The sequence below is a fragment of the Silene latifolia genome, chromosome 10 (assembly GCF_048544455.1).
Source record: "Silene latifolia isolate original U9 population chromosome 10, ASM4854445v1, whole genome shotgun sequence".
Lineage (NCBI taxonomy): Eukaryota > Viridiplantae > Streptophyta > Magnoliopsida > Caryophyllales > Caryophyllaceae > Silene > Silene latifolia.
In genome coordinates, this window is record NC_133535.1 from 74,643,383 (window position 1) to 74,659,838 (window position 16,456).

Sequence of the window (16,456 nt, forward strand, 5' to 3'; positions counted from 1 at the left end):
ACCAGCTGACAAATAAAAAAGATAAATCCTTGATATTCCTTTTTACGAGATTTAATATGTAAACACACTTATTGTGGAGACGACTACTCCAACAGTTAGGAGCTTAAAGTGTGAGAGTCACGAGAGTAAAAGCCGTTTTGTGACTAGAAAAATTGATTTGAGAGAATTCCTTCTTGATCATGAATCAAAGAGGTGTAATTTGTGAAAATGTTCCTTATCATGTGAGCACACTAAAAATTGGGCCCTAAGGCTAGATTAGGTATGTCCCGTTCTCGGTAGCAAAGCATTCGAGGACTCCGTATCCTGGTCGGGTGAAAATGGCTTCGACATTATGGAATGTGGAGCTTGGTAATGATAGGTTTGTTTGACAGATAAAAATATGGAGCTGAGGGTCACGACGGTAAATTCCGTTTGGTGACTCGAAATTTGATTGGAGAGATTTTCCTCTTGATCACAAATCAAAGAGGAATAGTTTGTGAAAATGTTTCTTGTTATGTGAGCACACTAAAAAGTGGACTCTAAGAATGAAATGTGCATGTCCCGTTGTAACACCCCTAATTTCCATAGTATAATTCTTTAATTTTATTTTCCCATATTTTATATTTTATTTTCGGGAAAATATTCGTTTGTCGTCTTTTGGGCTCGTTGGGCTCGAAAAACGGTGAAGATCCGTTTCCTCCTTGAGTCTCACGTGAATCTTAGTGTTGATGGGTGAGTTTTGGGCCTAAACCTAGAATAAACCCATGAGCTTCTCTATAAATATGAAGGGAAACCAAACCCTTGCTCTTCTTTTCTCATAATCTCACAAAACCCTAAACCTAATTCTCTCCTCCTCTCTTCCTCCTTGTGCCGCGCGCCACCCTGCCTAGGGTTTCGTGCCATCCTCTTTTCTTCTTCGTTCTTCATCGTTCTTCGTGCTTAGATTGATCCTACTTCTTGGATTTATCTATCTCCTTCGTAAGTTTTATGTTTTCGCATAGTTTTATAGTTTTTATAGTTTATATATATATATATATATATATATATATATATATATATATATATATATATATATATATATATATATATATATATATATATATATAGTTAGTATATTTATTAGATTTGTTATCTTTGGCACGTGGATGATTTCAATAAAGGAGTGGAAGTTGCACCTGGAGAAGACGTTTATATCGTTGAAGACGATCTCTAGGGTTTATTTGCTTAATAAGGTAACTAGGTGTTTTCTTTTAATTGTGTTTATGCCAATTGATGTAATTAATATGATTTAATGATTGGTTTGTGTGATTGGTATATGTTTGATTGTTTATTGTCATGGGTAATTATGTTTTTGTATGTTTTTATATGATTTAATGCTTTAAATATGTCGCGTATACTGTTTACATGTTTATTATGGGTGTCATGAGCGTAATTAGGGTTTCCGAATCAAACCCTAGTGGCGGCATGATAGGCGGCCAAGGGTGCTCTCCAAAGTTATAGTTAAAGCTAGTATAACCTTGATGATGATTCATGTGTTATGGCTAAAGTTAATACAACTTTGGATAGTTACTCTAGTTATGGCTGGACCTACTATAACATTGAAGTATGAGTCAAGGTTATAGCTGTAACTAACGTAACCCCGAGATTATGGCTCAAGGTTATGGTTATTGCTAGTATAAACTTGAGTTTCGTGTCAAGGTTATGATTGAGGTAGTATAACTTCCAAGTTATATTTACTGAAGTTATAGTAGAGGTTACTATAACCTCGCATCCAGAGTTTATGTTATGGTTATGGTTACTATAACATTGAATGGTTATTGTTAAAGTTATAGCTGAAGTTGCTATAACATTGGTTGCTTATACTTGTTTCATATATTGTATTGTGTTCAACGTGTTATGTCCTTGTGTTTGCATATATCTTTGGTTACTCTTGTTCATATGATAAGTAGGATGGTCGGTTATACTATTCTACGAGTTGAGTCGTGATGTTGTTCACGCATGTTAGTACATTCATTTATACTGTGCATTTGTGGTTTGCTAGTTTGAATAGATGACGGTAGTATCAGTTATATACTATCGGAACGAACTAACGTCACCCGTCGATGCGGGATTTCTTTGGTCTATGTTCGGGGGGGTAGCAGAGGCAGTGGTTATACACTCTGTTCCCCGAGTGTCGTTCGGTTTACCGAGAGTCTGGCCAGGTCTTAGACATATAGGCAGTGGTTATACGCTATACATAGTACCATGGAGGCAGTGGTTATACGCTCCACACCGATGGAGGCAGTGGTTATACGCTCTGGCAAGTTAGAGGCAGTGGTTATACGCTCTAACGGGCGTTCGCTCTATTCGCTATGCTTGATTGCTAGCTTTGTGCCTTCTGTTGCTGTGGATTGTGTGTCACCATGTTTGCTATGCTTCAATGCTAGCTTTGTACCTTAGGTTGTTGTGGGTCGTTTGTCACTACTAGTCTTGTAAGAGTTCATGGTCTAGTGGTTGCATATGGTCTAAGTTTGCATGATTGCATTCGTTTAAGATTGATAAGTCATGGTAAGCTTTGTTGGGTCTTTCATGAGTATAGATGATCTCACATGTTTACTGGTTTTACATTTCATTTGTTAATGATTGTTGATTATATTCAATTGTTGTAAACATGACTGGGAGAGCATCTAGTTACTCCCGACTGAATTGTCGACCCCCTTCTCAGGTTGTTCAGGTTGAACGCTTGTTGCTGTTTGGTTGAAGCTTGCTTGGGGAATGTGCGAAGCGAGCTTAATAATAAAATAGGAGTTTGCTTTTAAGTTTTAAGAACCTTTTGAATAATGTATTAGTTGTTTTGGATTTAGTAGCGAACCGGATTGGTCAGGTGTTTCCGCCACCTTGACCCTTTTATCAGTATCGTACTCTGATATTTCCTTTATATAAGTTTTTCCTTTGTTTTATAATCCGGGTTGTTACACCCGTTCCGGGGAGTAATGTTTTTGAAAACTCCGTATCTGGGTCAGGGTGAAAATGGCTTCGGCATTATGGAATGTGAGGCCTAGTAATAAGAGCTTTGTTTGGCAAATAAAAATCTGGAGTTTGTATTTTGTGGTGTTTAGGCCGAGGGGTTATGGCTTGTAATGTTGTGCTGAATGGGGTCTCAAGCATTATGTGGCCCGAGCACGAAATGGTTGGTAAATAATGTGGGATCAGATTCCCATGTCTGGACCTTAAAGTTTAAGGTGTGATATTACGAGTTTGAGGGGAATCCTCAGAAGCCTAGATAGGTCTCCCTATGACAGTCTCTAGAAGGACATAGGGGTGCAGCGATGTTGGTTATGATCTTGAGGGAAATCCACAGGATCCTAAATAGGTCTCCCTGTAGTAGTCTCTGGAAGGACTTAGGTGTGAAGAAAGGTTAGGTTTGTTGTTACTTGACGAGTCTTGAGCCATCAGTTTAGCTCTTTGACATCAGGTTTTGGTGTTTGGTGTTTAGGACTCATCGGTCCGGGATTTTGGACTTGTTGGTCCCGGACTTTGTGTGGTTGACTCATGGGTCTTAGGCTTTGGACTTGTTGGTCCTGGACTTGGTGTTTTGGACTTATTGGTCCTGGGCTTTGGACTTGGTGTTTGGGACTCACGGGTCCTAGGCTTTGGACTTGTTGGTCTTGGACTTGGTGTTTTGGACTCATGGGTCCTTGGCTTTGGACTTGTTGGTCCTAAACTTGGTGTTTTGGACTCATGGGTCCTGGGCTTTGGACTTGTTGGTCCTGGACTTAATATTTTGGACTCATGGGTCATGGGCTTTGGACTTGTTGGTCCTGGACTTTGTATTTTGGTGTTGGACTTGTTGGTCCGAAGTTTGAAAAGTGACGGTTTAATTCCGTTATTTGAAATTGTGGGAAAATAACGAATTTGAATTTTGCTATTTCATTTTTGTTTGAAAAAGGATGGTTTTAAATTCCGTCGTTTGGAATTGAGAGAAAATAACGAATTTGAATTTCGCTATTTCGTTATATGTTTGGAAAGAACGGTTTTTAAATCCGTTGTTTGGAATTGTGGGAAAATAACGAATTTGAATTTCGCTATTTCATTTTTGTTTGAAAAGGACGGTTCTAATTCCGTCGTGTGCAATTGTGAGAAAATAACGAATTTGAATTTCGCTATTTCGTTTTTAGTTTGAAAAGACGGTTTTTAAATCAGTCATTTGAAATTGTGGGAAAATAACGAATTTTAAATTCCGTTATTTTATTTTTTGAAAAGTGACGGTTTTGAATCTCGTCATTTGAAATTGTGGGAAAATAACGAATTTTGAATTCCGTTATTTCATTTTTTGAAAAGTGACGGTTTTGATCTCGTCATTTGAAATTGTGGGAAAATAACGAATTTTGAATTCCGTTATTCATTTTTTGAAAAGTGACGGTTTTGCATTGATGTGACTCATTTTAGAGCATATTTAGTCCCCGAATTAGCCTCGTTCCTATGTTTTTTAGTGCATAATTGGGTCATTTACTATCTTTAGTCTTTCGTTTTGCATATTCTTTGAGGTTTTGTTCCCTTGGTAGGAAAGGAGTAAGAACCTTGCATTTTCATGGCAAAATGGAGCTAATTTGATCAAATCTAATGACCAAGCATCGAAGTGAAGACAAGACTAGAAGGCTTATGTAAATAATGAAGTAAATGGGCAATGATGGGAAGATCCTTGCATCTCCAACAAAATCCTTGAGGATTGTTTAAGAAAGAAAAGAAGAAGAAGCTGAGTGGCCAACAATTCGGGCGTCGCAGTGCACGGGACCAGCGTCCTGGCCTGCTACAATCCGAGCGTCCTCTTGCCAATCCGCTCGTCCTGACCCCTCTCAATCCGAGCGTCGCCCTCAGCAAGCCGCTCGGATTCCTTTCCAGTGCAGCCCTTTTCTCCCTCAGTTCGCTCGGGATGAGCATATTCTATGAAGACTAGCGAAGCGGAGATGAGCATCTCCTTCGAGAGGAGCACTTCCTCAACTTCTCTTAAGGGTCTTACTCGTCATTTAAGCCCTTAGTAACCCTAATTTATGTATCTAATCCTTAGTATAAATACCCTATTGTACTAATTAGATTAACGCATCGTTCTTATGCTGTTTTTATGTTTTAATCTCATCTTAATCTTGTAATCAACTCTTAATTAAGCCTTAATACAAATCTCATTTCCTTAATTTCTCTATTGTTCATCCTTTATTTTGGGTATTGAAGATTATTTTGGTATTATTAGGAGATTGACAACCTTTCATCAATCATCAAGTACTTCTATTATTCTTTGCTTATTATTTTGGAATCATCATTAGGTATAATTCTCTTAATCCCTTTTTAATTATTTTTAATCATTTCCATTCATTCATCATGTTTTGCTTTGTTAATATGATTGGCAACCTTATTAGCATGCTAAACTTGATCATGAGTGTAACACCCCCATACTCCCAAGTGCCTTACCAGGACCACTTAAGGCATGGAAGTGCTACCATCTCGGTTTTCCGAGGCAATGATAATCATAAGACAATAACGAAACACACTTAAAAGTAAATAATGTTTAAAGTGATTACATACCAACTCCAAAACTGATAAAAAGAAATACAAGACTCTCAGACGGTCTACTGCTAAAACTATCAAAGCTATAAAACATCGTCTGACACAGCGGAAGACTTCTAACTGCCACGTGATGACTCATCCTAGCTATCCCATATGAGTCATATCATACCTGCTCAATAACTGCTCACCACCCCCGAATGGATCACCACAGTTTTTAAAACATTAAACGGGGTCAGTACTAATCACACAATTTATATAACCAACAACAAAGTAAACAAGCAGCTCAAACGGTCACACACAAAATCACACCCACTCCAATCAACCTCCGTCACCGACTGTCCACTGGACCAGCCCTGCCAGTGGGGGACCGCAGCCGTTCCCACCTAAGCCCCGCTCATCATACCGAGCGATAACCCTGTCCCATTAATGTGCACATCCCCTCCCGTGCCAGGTTCCACGGAGGGCAAAACTAGGGTGTGAAGCCACTCCCGCAAGTGACTCCACTCACCCGAGAACGCATCTCGAGAACCAGAGACAAACAATCACAACCATTAAACAGCAATCAAACCAACAACCGTCACAATACTCGTATAACAATAATCAACAATCACAAATCATCACCAACACATTATGGGACTAATATTGAGAAGGGAAACCCTACCTGGAACAGCAACACAATCAGACAGTCTCAACAGCTGTATCAAAATTCCTCTTCTACGAATCCTCCTCCTAACATATAATCACATAATTACTAACAATCACAAAACTAACACAAATCCCCAATTCCCAAAATTAGGGTTTAAACAAAGTTAACTAAATACTATAAAATTGGTATGTAGATCTTACCCTTGACGCAAGGAACACTATGATGCAAAGAAAAAGATGATCCGACACTCCTAGCCTTGGGGATTTGTCAACAACGCGACGAGAGAGAACTACTTAACTCCTTTTTCTTTTGAAAGGTTTAGAAAGGTTAAAAATGATGAAATAAACTGACGGAAACCTTTTATATCAAACTCGCGTTATTAGAAAAACCCGTCAAAACAACCCCGTAAAACACACTTACTCGATCGAGTAACTAACGTACTCGATCGAGTGCCGCTTACTCGATCGAGTACCAAGGCTACTCGATCGAGTACCCAACATGTCAGAAACTATTTTAAAACGCAAAAGACACTTACTCGACAGAGTAAGGCCCACTCGATAGAGTACCCAGAGACTCATAAAACTGTGGTATTACAATGAGTGAGTAGTCTTTTAGCTAGGGTTAATGGGGGAATTAGGGGAAACAAACATAGCGATTGATTCATGCTTAATCTAATGTGTTCTCATAATTAATTTACTTGCTTGTTGTGATTTCAACTTATGCACATGTTATGTTTGATGAAATGCGAGCCTATGAATCCTTGTATTTTTTTATCCATCCCTTATCTCTTAAATGAGGCTTGTAAGATATAAACCAACTCGAGCCTCATTAGACAATGCATAGAGTTGAATAAGAAGGATTAAGTCGACCTGTAGGTATTGTACAGTCTAGACGACTCGGCTCCGGGACCCAAACCTTCTTAGGGATTGTAAGATATACACTAACTCGATCTCATCACAATAATAATTGCTTGCATCTAATTGAGAACATGTTTTTATGATCTACTCCCATGAATCCCCTATGAACCCATGACACCCTAGTGCTTTTAATCAATCGTTTACATCTCATTTTAATAATCTTGCTTGTTTATTTACATTGTTATTTAGTTTAGTGATCTCTTATCTCAACCCAAATTGTGACACCCTTAGACACGACCATTTGCAATCAAAAATCCTACATCAATACCCGTCCCTTGGGATCCGACCTTTACTTACCTCTTTAATAATAGTAGAGTAGTTTGTGAATTTATAAATATTATTCTGGTCTAGGTAACTTTTGACGACGAGTAACAAAACCGACGAACCAAAAATGGCGCCGTTGCCGGGTATGGTGTTAACTTGATTTGATTTTCTTTGATTATTCTTAGTTGTGTCTTTCTTTGCCTTGGGGAAGTAAAACTCCTCAAGGTTTGTTCTAATTGTTTTCAAGTTGTTCGATATTTTGCAAGATAGATTTTATAGATTGTTTTGTTGAGGACCACTTGAGTATACCTTTCTTCAAAGACCCCTTGCAAGCATTGGAAACCTTAGAAGCAAGTGAGGCCAAAAAAATGCATTGGGAATTGGAGGTGGATCTTCTTGAGGCCGCTCTAACCAACAAAAAACTTACTCATGAGCAATCCGAATCAGTACATAATATCCTTGTAGAAGCATACCAATCCATACAATAAGAACAAGGAATCGGAGATGACATCATACAAGCCGAAGAGCAAGAAGAATTTGTAGGGTAATATCCGTATAAAACCCTTTAATTATAGGATTATAACGCAAATTTTATATGCAATTTATTGTCATAAACGAAAAACAACATTGAAACGATAAAGATAAGAATTAACCTTCGGTCCTAGTGCAAATTGGCAATGAGAGATCAAAGTAGATCTCCTCCTAAATGATGCACCCAAGATCGTCCGAGAAATGCCCTTGTGCTAGAATGAATCCTCTAATTGCCTTGCAATATTGAGAGGATTGTTTTTGTGAGTTTTCTTTAGATGAGAGATCTAGGTTTAGAGAGGAAAATGCTCTACCAAAACCCTAAAATTTTTGTCAAAAAATGAATTAGGTTTCAAAAGAGAGAAAAACCTCTCTTTTGTCCTCACTTGGCCGGCCATGGGCTCTCTTGGGAAGTGGGCTTCCACTTCCTTTTAGTTTTAGCTCATGGTCTGGTTCGCAAATCGCTAAAATGTATATGACGCGGTTTTGTTATAAATCGTCATCGGTTATCGGTTATTAAAGCATCAACTAATAATACGGATTAGTTGAACTATTAATACATATCCGACAAAGACGATATTGTATAATTATATATTGAATATACATTAATCAAATATAAATCGCTTATATTTAATTTACGAATTAATTGCTTAATTCGCCTTAGCCGTTATTATTTAATCCGTATTAAATAAAATATCTCAACATCACATTTTGACTAATTATTAGTCAAATAACTCAGACTAACTGGTTAGTCAAATTTGGCATCTACATGACTGTATTTTCATACCGTCACATCTCTCAAACGTATCCTATAGGTGTGACTTTTAGGGACCAGTTGATCACCGCCATCTGTATGACAATAACGTCAAACTTATCTAGCAAGCCAACCGTTATTTATAAACGTGGACAAACTGATTATGATACAAAAGTATACCCTTTGATCCTTTTAGAGATTTATAAGTCCTTGCACTAACTGTAAAGGACACCAGCCCCAACAAGCTCCCACTTGTCCGTACAAGTGTATGTGCAATGACGTTATCCGCACTAACGGAGGACACACGCTCAACGAACTCCCACTTGTCCGTACAAGTGTATGTGCGATAACCGATTCTCATATTCATTTAAAATTTCTCCCACTCAATGTAAAACAATTTGCAGATCCGGATCCGCAAAGGTCGTATTGTACAATCGATCTGTATCCAGAGTGGTTTCCCTGACTAGAGAGTAACTTAACTGATAAAATGAATTCGTATTCGAGCATGGCCATGCATTTCAGTTACAGCTCCTCGAGTGGCCCTGAGAAATATCGAGTACCTGATAAAGGCTGAATATTTCCTTCAACTCGAACTCCTTCCGATCTAAGCACAAAGATGAAATGACCCGAAACAATCTACTTGGCCCCCTGTTACGGATGACCGTGAGAAAGAAACCAAAGTCACCCAAAATCTGCCTTAGTCTCAAGAGACAGTCGATAGTCAAAAGAATCGACTCTTAGGATCACTATGGTGGTCCTATCCACGACCGGGCACCGAATGTTATAAAACATTTAGGACTCCACGTTGATGTCACAATTATGTCCTACGAGATATCCGTATAACACGCTTCTGTGATTGGTCAGTCAACCGGTTGACTTATGGCTCGTTGAACCCACCATCAACCAACGTCACAAAATAATTACCTTGAGTTATCAGCTCACGTGGGCAATTAAGGACCAAAATTATAATGTTTGTTCAGTTCACTTTGTGGTGTTCAAAATTTGTCGTACAAATCCACATGAAAAAACAAAATATATAAAATATCAAAACGATGATGTCGTATAGAGTACAAAAGAGAATGAATCTAATCCATAAAAGAGTACTACAACTTAGGAACACGTTTAATTCCCATGGAATTAACATGCCCTTCATGCTTATCTTGTCGTAATGGTTTAGTGAGAGGATCTGCTATGTTATCATCTGTAGCAATCTTTTCTATCACTACTTCCTTTTACTCCACGTAATCTCGGATTAGATGAGCTTTCCGTTGTACATGTCTAGACTTGTTGCTAGACTTTGGCTCCTTAGCTTGGAAGATGGCACCTCTATTGTCGCAATAGATGGTGATCGGGTCATTCGAACTAGGCACTACAGATAGTCCTTGTAAGAATTGACGCATCCATATCGCTTCCTTTGCAGCCTTCGGACGCGGCATAGTACTCGGACTCGGTCGTAGAATCTGCTTTAGAACAGTTTGTTTGGAACTCTTCCACCGATGATCATGCAGCGCCATTAAGAGTAAAAATGAATCCAGACTGAGATTTCGAGTCATCACGATCCGTTTGGAAGCTAGCATCTGCGTAACCGGTTGCGCATAGCTTTTGTTCGCCTCCATAAGTCAATGCCCAATCTTTAGTCCTCCGTAGGTACTTAAGAATGTTCTTGACAGCCATCCAATGTGATTCACCTGGATGCTGTTGGAATCGACTTGTCATACTCAATGCATATGCCACGTCCGGACGTGTGCATATCATGGCATACATGATTGATCCTATAGCCGAGGCATAAGGAATCCGTGTCATGCGCTCTTTCTCTTCCGGTGTCTCTGGTGCCTGAGACTTGCTCAAATGCACCCCTGGAGCCATAGGAAGAAACCCCTTCTTGGAGTTAGTCATGCTGAATCTCTCTAGGACTTTGTCTATGTAAGACTCCTGACTGGGAGATAACATACGTCGTGATCTATCTCGATAGATACGGATGCCTAGAATTCTTTGTGCCTCGCCCAGATCTTTCATCTGGAAATGGTTTTTCAACCATACTTTTACCGAAGTTAAGAGAGGTATGTCATTCCCAATCAGGAGTATGTCATCGACATACAATATTAGGAAGACAATCTTGCTCCCACTCGACTTGATATAAAGACATGGTTCCTCGACCGATCGAGTAAATCCATTTTCTTTAATCACATGGTCGAAGCGATGATTCCAACTCCGAGATGCTTGCTTAAGTCCATAAATGGAACGCTTAAGCTTGCACACTTTCTTAGGATGTTCTGGATCGACGAAACCTTCGGGTTGTACCATGTACAACTCTTCCTCCAAAAAGCCGTTTAAGAAGGCGGTTTTCACATCCATTTGCCAAATTTCATAGTCATGAAAAGCGGCAATCGCTAAGATAATCCGAATGGAACGCAGCATGACTACGGGTGCGAAAATTTCATCGTAGTGCAAACCTGGCACTTGGGTGAAACCTTTAGCAACTAGTCGTGCTTTATAGATATCTTGTTGACCTTCCACAGAATGCTTTATCTTGTAAAGCCATTTGCATTGAAGGGGACGAAGATTAGCAGGTAAGTCAACAAGATCCCATACGTTGTTCTCATACATAGAGTCCATCTCGGATTGCATGGCCTCAAGCCATAGCTTTGAGTCGGAACTAGTCATGGCACCTTTATAGGTTGCGGGTTCACTACTCGTTAAGAGTAGAACGTCATCTATGACATGTTCCTCGACCATACCAATGTATCCATGCGGAGGAATAGAGACTCTTCCCGACCTCCTAGGTTCCTCAGGAATATTTACCGCAGCCGGGATTGAAGGAATTGGTTCCTCCAATGGTTGCTCGGTATTTTGTTCTGGAATCTCCGACAGGTCGAAGGTTCTATCACTCTTTGCATTCTCGAGAAATTCCTTCTCTAAGAATGTCGCACTAGCCGCAACAAAAACACGTTGTTCGGTTGGCGAATAAAAGTAATGACCAAGTGTTCCTTTAGGATAACCTATAAAGTATGTGTTGACCGATCGCGGGCCGAGCTTATCCTCGTGTCTCCACTTGACATAAGCCTCGCAGCCCCAAACCCGTATAAAGGACAAGTTAGGGACCGTTCCTTCCATAGTTCATATGGAGTCTTGTCAACAGACTTTAGACGGACTTGGTTAAGTATTAGAGCAATGACATGAAGAGCATAACCCCACAATGAGTCGGGCAACACGGTGTGACTCATCATGGATCGAACCATATCAAGTAGTGTTCGATTTCTCCGTTCGGACACACCATTCAATTGAGGTGTTCCAGGTGGAGTTAACTGTAGGGCAATCCCACAGTCCTTTAGGTGTTGATCAAACTCGTGAGAAAGATACTCGCCACCACGATCTGAACGTAGTGTTTTAATCTTTCTACCTAATAGGTTCTGTACCCTATTCTGGTATTCTTTGAATTTCTCAAAGGATTCACTTTTGTGCTTCATTAAGTAGACATAGCCATATCTACTTAAATCGTCCGTGAAAGTGATGAAATACCTATAGCCTTCTCGTGCGGTGATTGACATAGGACCACATACATCCGTGTGTATGAGTCCTAATAGGTCAGCAGCGCGCATTCCAACACCTTTGAAGGAAATTCGAGTCATCTTACCGATGAGACATGATTCACACGTGCCAAATGATTGAAAATCAAAGGGCGAGATAGCTCCATTCTTTATGAGCTGTTTTACGCGTTTCTCATTAATGTGTCCCATACGGCAGTGCCATAGATACGTTTGATCTTTGTCACCAACCTTTAACTTTTTATTCATTATGTGTAATATTTCGGTGGTCTGATCTAAAACATAAATTCCGTTCATGGAGACTGCCTTGCCATAAATCATATCGTGTAATGAGAAAATGCAAGTATTATTCTCTATTACAAATGAAAATCCAAGTTTGTCAAGTGCAGAAACTGAAATAATGTTTTTGGAAAGACTGGGTACATAATAGCAGTTATATAAAAATAACTCAAATCCGCTAGGAAGCTGGATCACATATGTTCCCCTTGAGACGGCAGCCACTCGTGCTCCATTCCCGACACGCAGTCCACCTCACCCTTTACGAGGGGTTCGATGTTTCGAGCCCCCACATGATTACACATGATTACACAGATGAGAACCACAACGAGTATCAAGTACCCAAGTTCCGTAACTTGCATGGTTAATCTCAATCATATGAATAAAAGTAGAAGAGGATGAAGACATACCAACGGGTTTAACGCGACCTGCCTTTAAGTCCTCATGATAAACAGGACATGTACGCCTCCAATGCCCAGTCTTGTGGCAATGATGGCATTCCATGTTTTCATTCTTGCTCTTTGTCGCGCCTGATGAGGTGCTCGACTCACCAGGCCCACTCTTACCTGGACCCGACTTCTTGAACTTCGGTTTACCTCTTTTAGCTAGTTTGCCGAGCTTTGACCTTACCCTTTCCCTTGTTTGTTACAACGAGAACATCCTGTTTCAAGCTCCCACTGAACTTCATGTCCTTCTCGGTCTGTACGAGAAGGGAGTGCAGTTCATGGGGACTTTTCTTCAAATCATTCATATAGTAATTCGCTCTAAAGAGCGCAAAACCATCGTGGAGTGAATGAAGCATGCGGTCAATCACGATGTTCTCGCTGATTTTACAATCAAGCGTCTCCAGTTTCTCGACATTCTCAATCATGCTGAGAATGTGTGGGCTAACCGGTTGGCCCTTCTGGAGTCTCGCATCAAAGAAACGAGTGGTATGCTCATAGGTCACGATTCTCGGTGCTTTCGAGAATTCCTTGGTGAGCGTGGTGAAAATCTTGTTTGCACCTTGGGCTATGAAGCGTTTCTGCAAATTGGATTCCATTGCAAAAATGAGTACGTTTTTAATCGCACCCGCTTCCATGACGAAATCGTTATAGGTAGCGATCTCGTTAGCTCCAGCCGTGGGGCCTGGTTTGACGGCATGGGCTCAAGCGGTTTGAGCTTCCCGTCGGAAACGGCAAAGCATTCCGTAATCTTTGCCTCCCGATCCATGATTTGATCCATCATTCTTCGATCGAGTTGATGATTCATCCGATTCATGAAGATCCGAAGCCAGGACTCACGGTCCAATGTGGCACTTGGCATTGGGTCGTTCAAATGACCAGCCATATTGTTATTAGCAGTTTATGTGAACGTGATCTACACTGAAAAAGAAAGAAAAACAAAAACGAAATAAACAACTCATCGAGGTGATTTAAGTCTATTAAAATTCATTTTAATCGTGTAGACTCATTGCACTTGTATAATTGATCTCCCTCAAGAATAATACAAGTGATCCCAAGACTCAATTTTCGTAAATTGATAAGCCAACTGTTTAGCTAGTTCTTCCGTAAAAACTCTTGGTCGATAGATTTCCGTAAATCCTATCTATAGTCCACCATAATCACAGGATCGTACGAGTGACCATAGTGTTGAGATAAAATAGGTCAATCGGTTCCAACTTACCCGACGTAGAAGGGGTCATATTATGCCTACCGACGAAGAAGGGATTCATTGGACTTTGACCTATAAAGACTGTTCTCAATTTTTGTTTATACGAGGAAGATCCCATCAACTAAGTTTCAATTCATTTTAAGTGAACGAATAACTAGCAACTGCGTGAATGAATTAATTTAGATGATGGCTTAAATCGTGTGACATAAGAATGTCATAGAAAACTAACGCGTGACCTCTACATGAGTCAGTTTTCATGCAATAATTAGGTGGTTTGGTTTTTAGGCGGAAAATGATGCATACTATCGTTACATGAAAATAAATAAAAGAATGCAATACGTAAATAAAATTCCTAGTGTGGCCTATCCTAGTAAAAAGAACATAATACAACTTTGGAATCCACCGTTGGACCCGAAAAGCTTGTCTTGATGTTCCATCTTTGTCCATGCAGCGGGAGTGAGCATCCGATCTCCTTCTTTAGTCTTCTCAAAATTACAATTAAAATTTACAAAATATAAACCTATTTACATTCTAAATAAAAAATGTAATTAAAAGAAATAAAAAGGGAGATACGAGATCTCAAAATACAACCAAGACCGTGTTCCATCATTACGGTAACACGTTCTACTAAGGCCACACTAAGTTACAACCGTTTGCAAAATTAAATAAATACGTAATTAAAAGCATTCAAAGTAATCAAAAACGATAAATAAAATGCATCAACTAAATTAAATTTATTCGTGACATAATTCCGTAATTATGTTAAATTATCCAAATCACCTTTTAACAATTAAAATTATGTGACAAAACCGCTTCATCAACTTAATTTTAATTCATGATAATCCGTTACTTTAAATCGTTTTAAAGAAACTAAATTGTTCGTGGGTGAACCGTTTCACTATCAAGCGAGTGCATAAATCAGTATTATGCAAAATTGGCCGAAAAAAAAAAAACAAAACAATTTTTTTTTTTCTTCACTGCTGGGCGTGAACAGTACCCAGAAAATTTTTTTTTTTTTTTTTTTTTAAGCTGAAATGCCGAGAGCATCAAAAAGGCCAAAAAAAAAAAAATTAAACGGCTCAAAAAAAAAAACGAGAGCCCCATCAAAGCAAACAAAATCGATTTGTAAAAAACCAATTGTAAATTGAACATAATCCGTATTAAAGCAAAATTACAATTGACATGATCTTCACATATTATTATAATTATCGTTTAAAACAACAATACGCAAAGAACAAATCGAAAAACAAAAGATCGTCACAAGGCACAATTTCCATCGCACACAAAAAAAATCAGCCGTGTTAAAAAAAAACAGCCGTGAAATTTTTTTTTTTTTTGTGTCGCACGAAATTTTATGCAAAGAATAGATAGATCTTTAACATATTGTAATGAATATCGATTACAAAAACAATATGCAAAGATCAAAACGAAAACAAGACGAACAACAACCAATACCGTGTATACTTGACACGGTTCCCAAGACAGAAAAAAAAAACGCAACATAAAAAAATTCTGCCGTGATGAAGAAATGGCTGCCGTGACAAAATTTAAAGAAAAATCCATCGATTCAAAATTCGTTTGATGAAAATCACATAGAAAAATTTACGTGGCCTCGCTCTGATACCACTTGTAGGGTAATATCCGTATAAAACCCTTTAATTATAGGATTATAACGCAAATTTTATATGCAATTTATTGTCATAAACGAAAAACAACATTGAAACGATAAAGATAAGAATTAACCTTCGGTCCTAGTGCAAATTGGCAATGAGAGATCAAAGTAGATCTCCTCCTAAATGATGCACCCAAGATCGTCCGAGAAATGCCCTTGTGCTAGAATGAATCCTCTAATTGCCTTGCAATATTGAGAGGATTGTTTTTGTGAGTTTTCTTTAGATGAGAGATCTAGGTTTAGAGAGGAAAATGCTCTACCAAAACCCTAAAATTTTTGTCAAAAAATGAATTAGGTTTCAAAAGAGAGAAAAACCTCTCTTTTGTCCTCACTTGGCCGGCCATGGGCTCTCTTGGGAAGTGGGCTTCCACTTTCTTTTAGTTTTAGCTCATGGTCTGGTTCGCAAATCGCTAAAATGTGTATGACGCGGTTTTGTTATAAATCGTCATCGGTTATCGGTTTTTAAAGCATCAACTAATAATACGGATTAGTTGAACTATTAATACATGTCCGACAAAGACGATATTGTATAATTATATTCAATATACATTAATCAAATATAAATCGCTTATATTTAATTTACGAATTAATTGCTTAATTCGCCTTAGCCGTTATTATTTAATCCGTATTAAATAAAATATCTCAACATCACATTTTGACTAATTATTAGTCAAATAACTC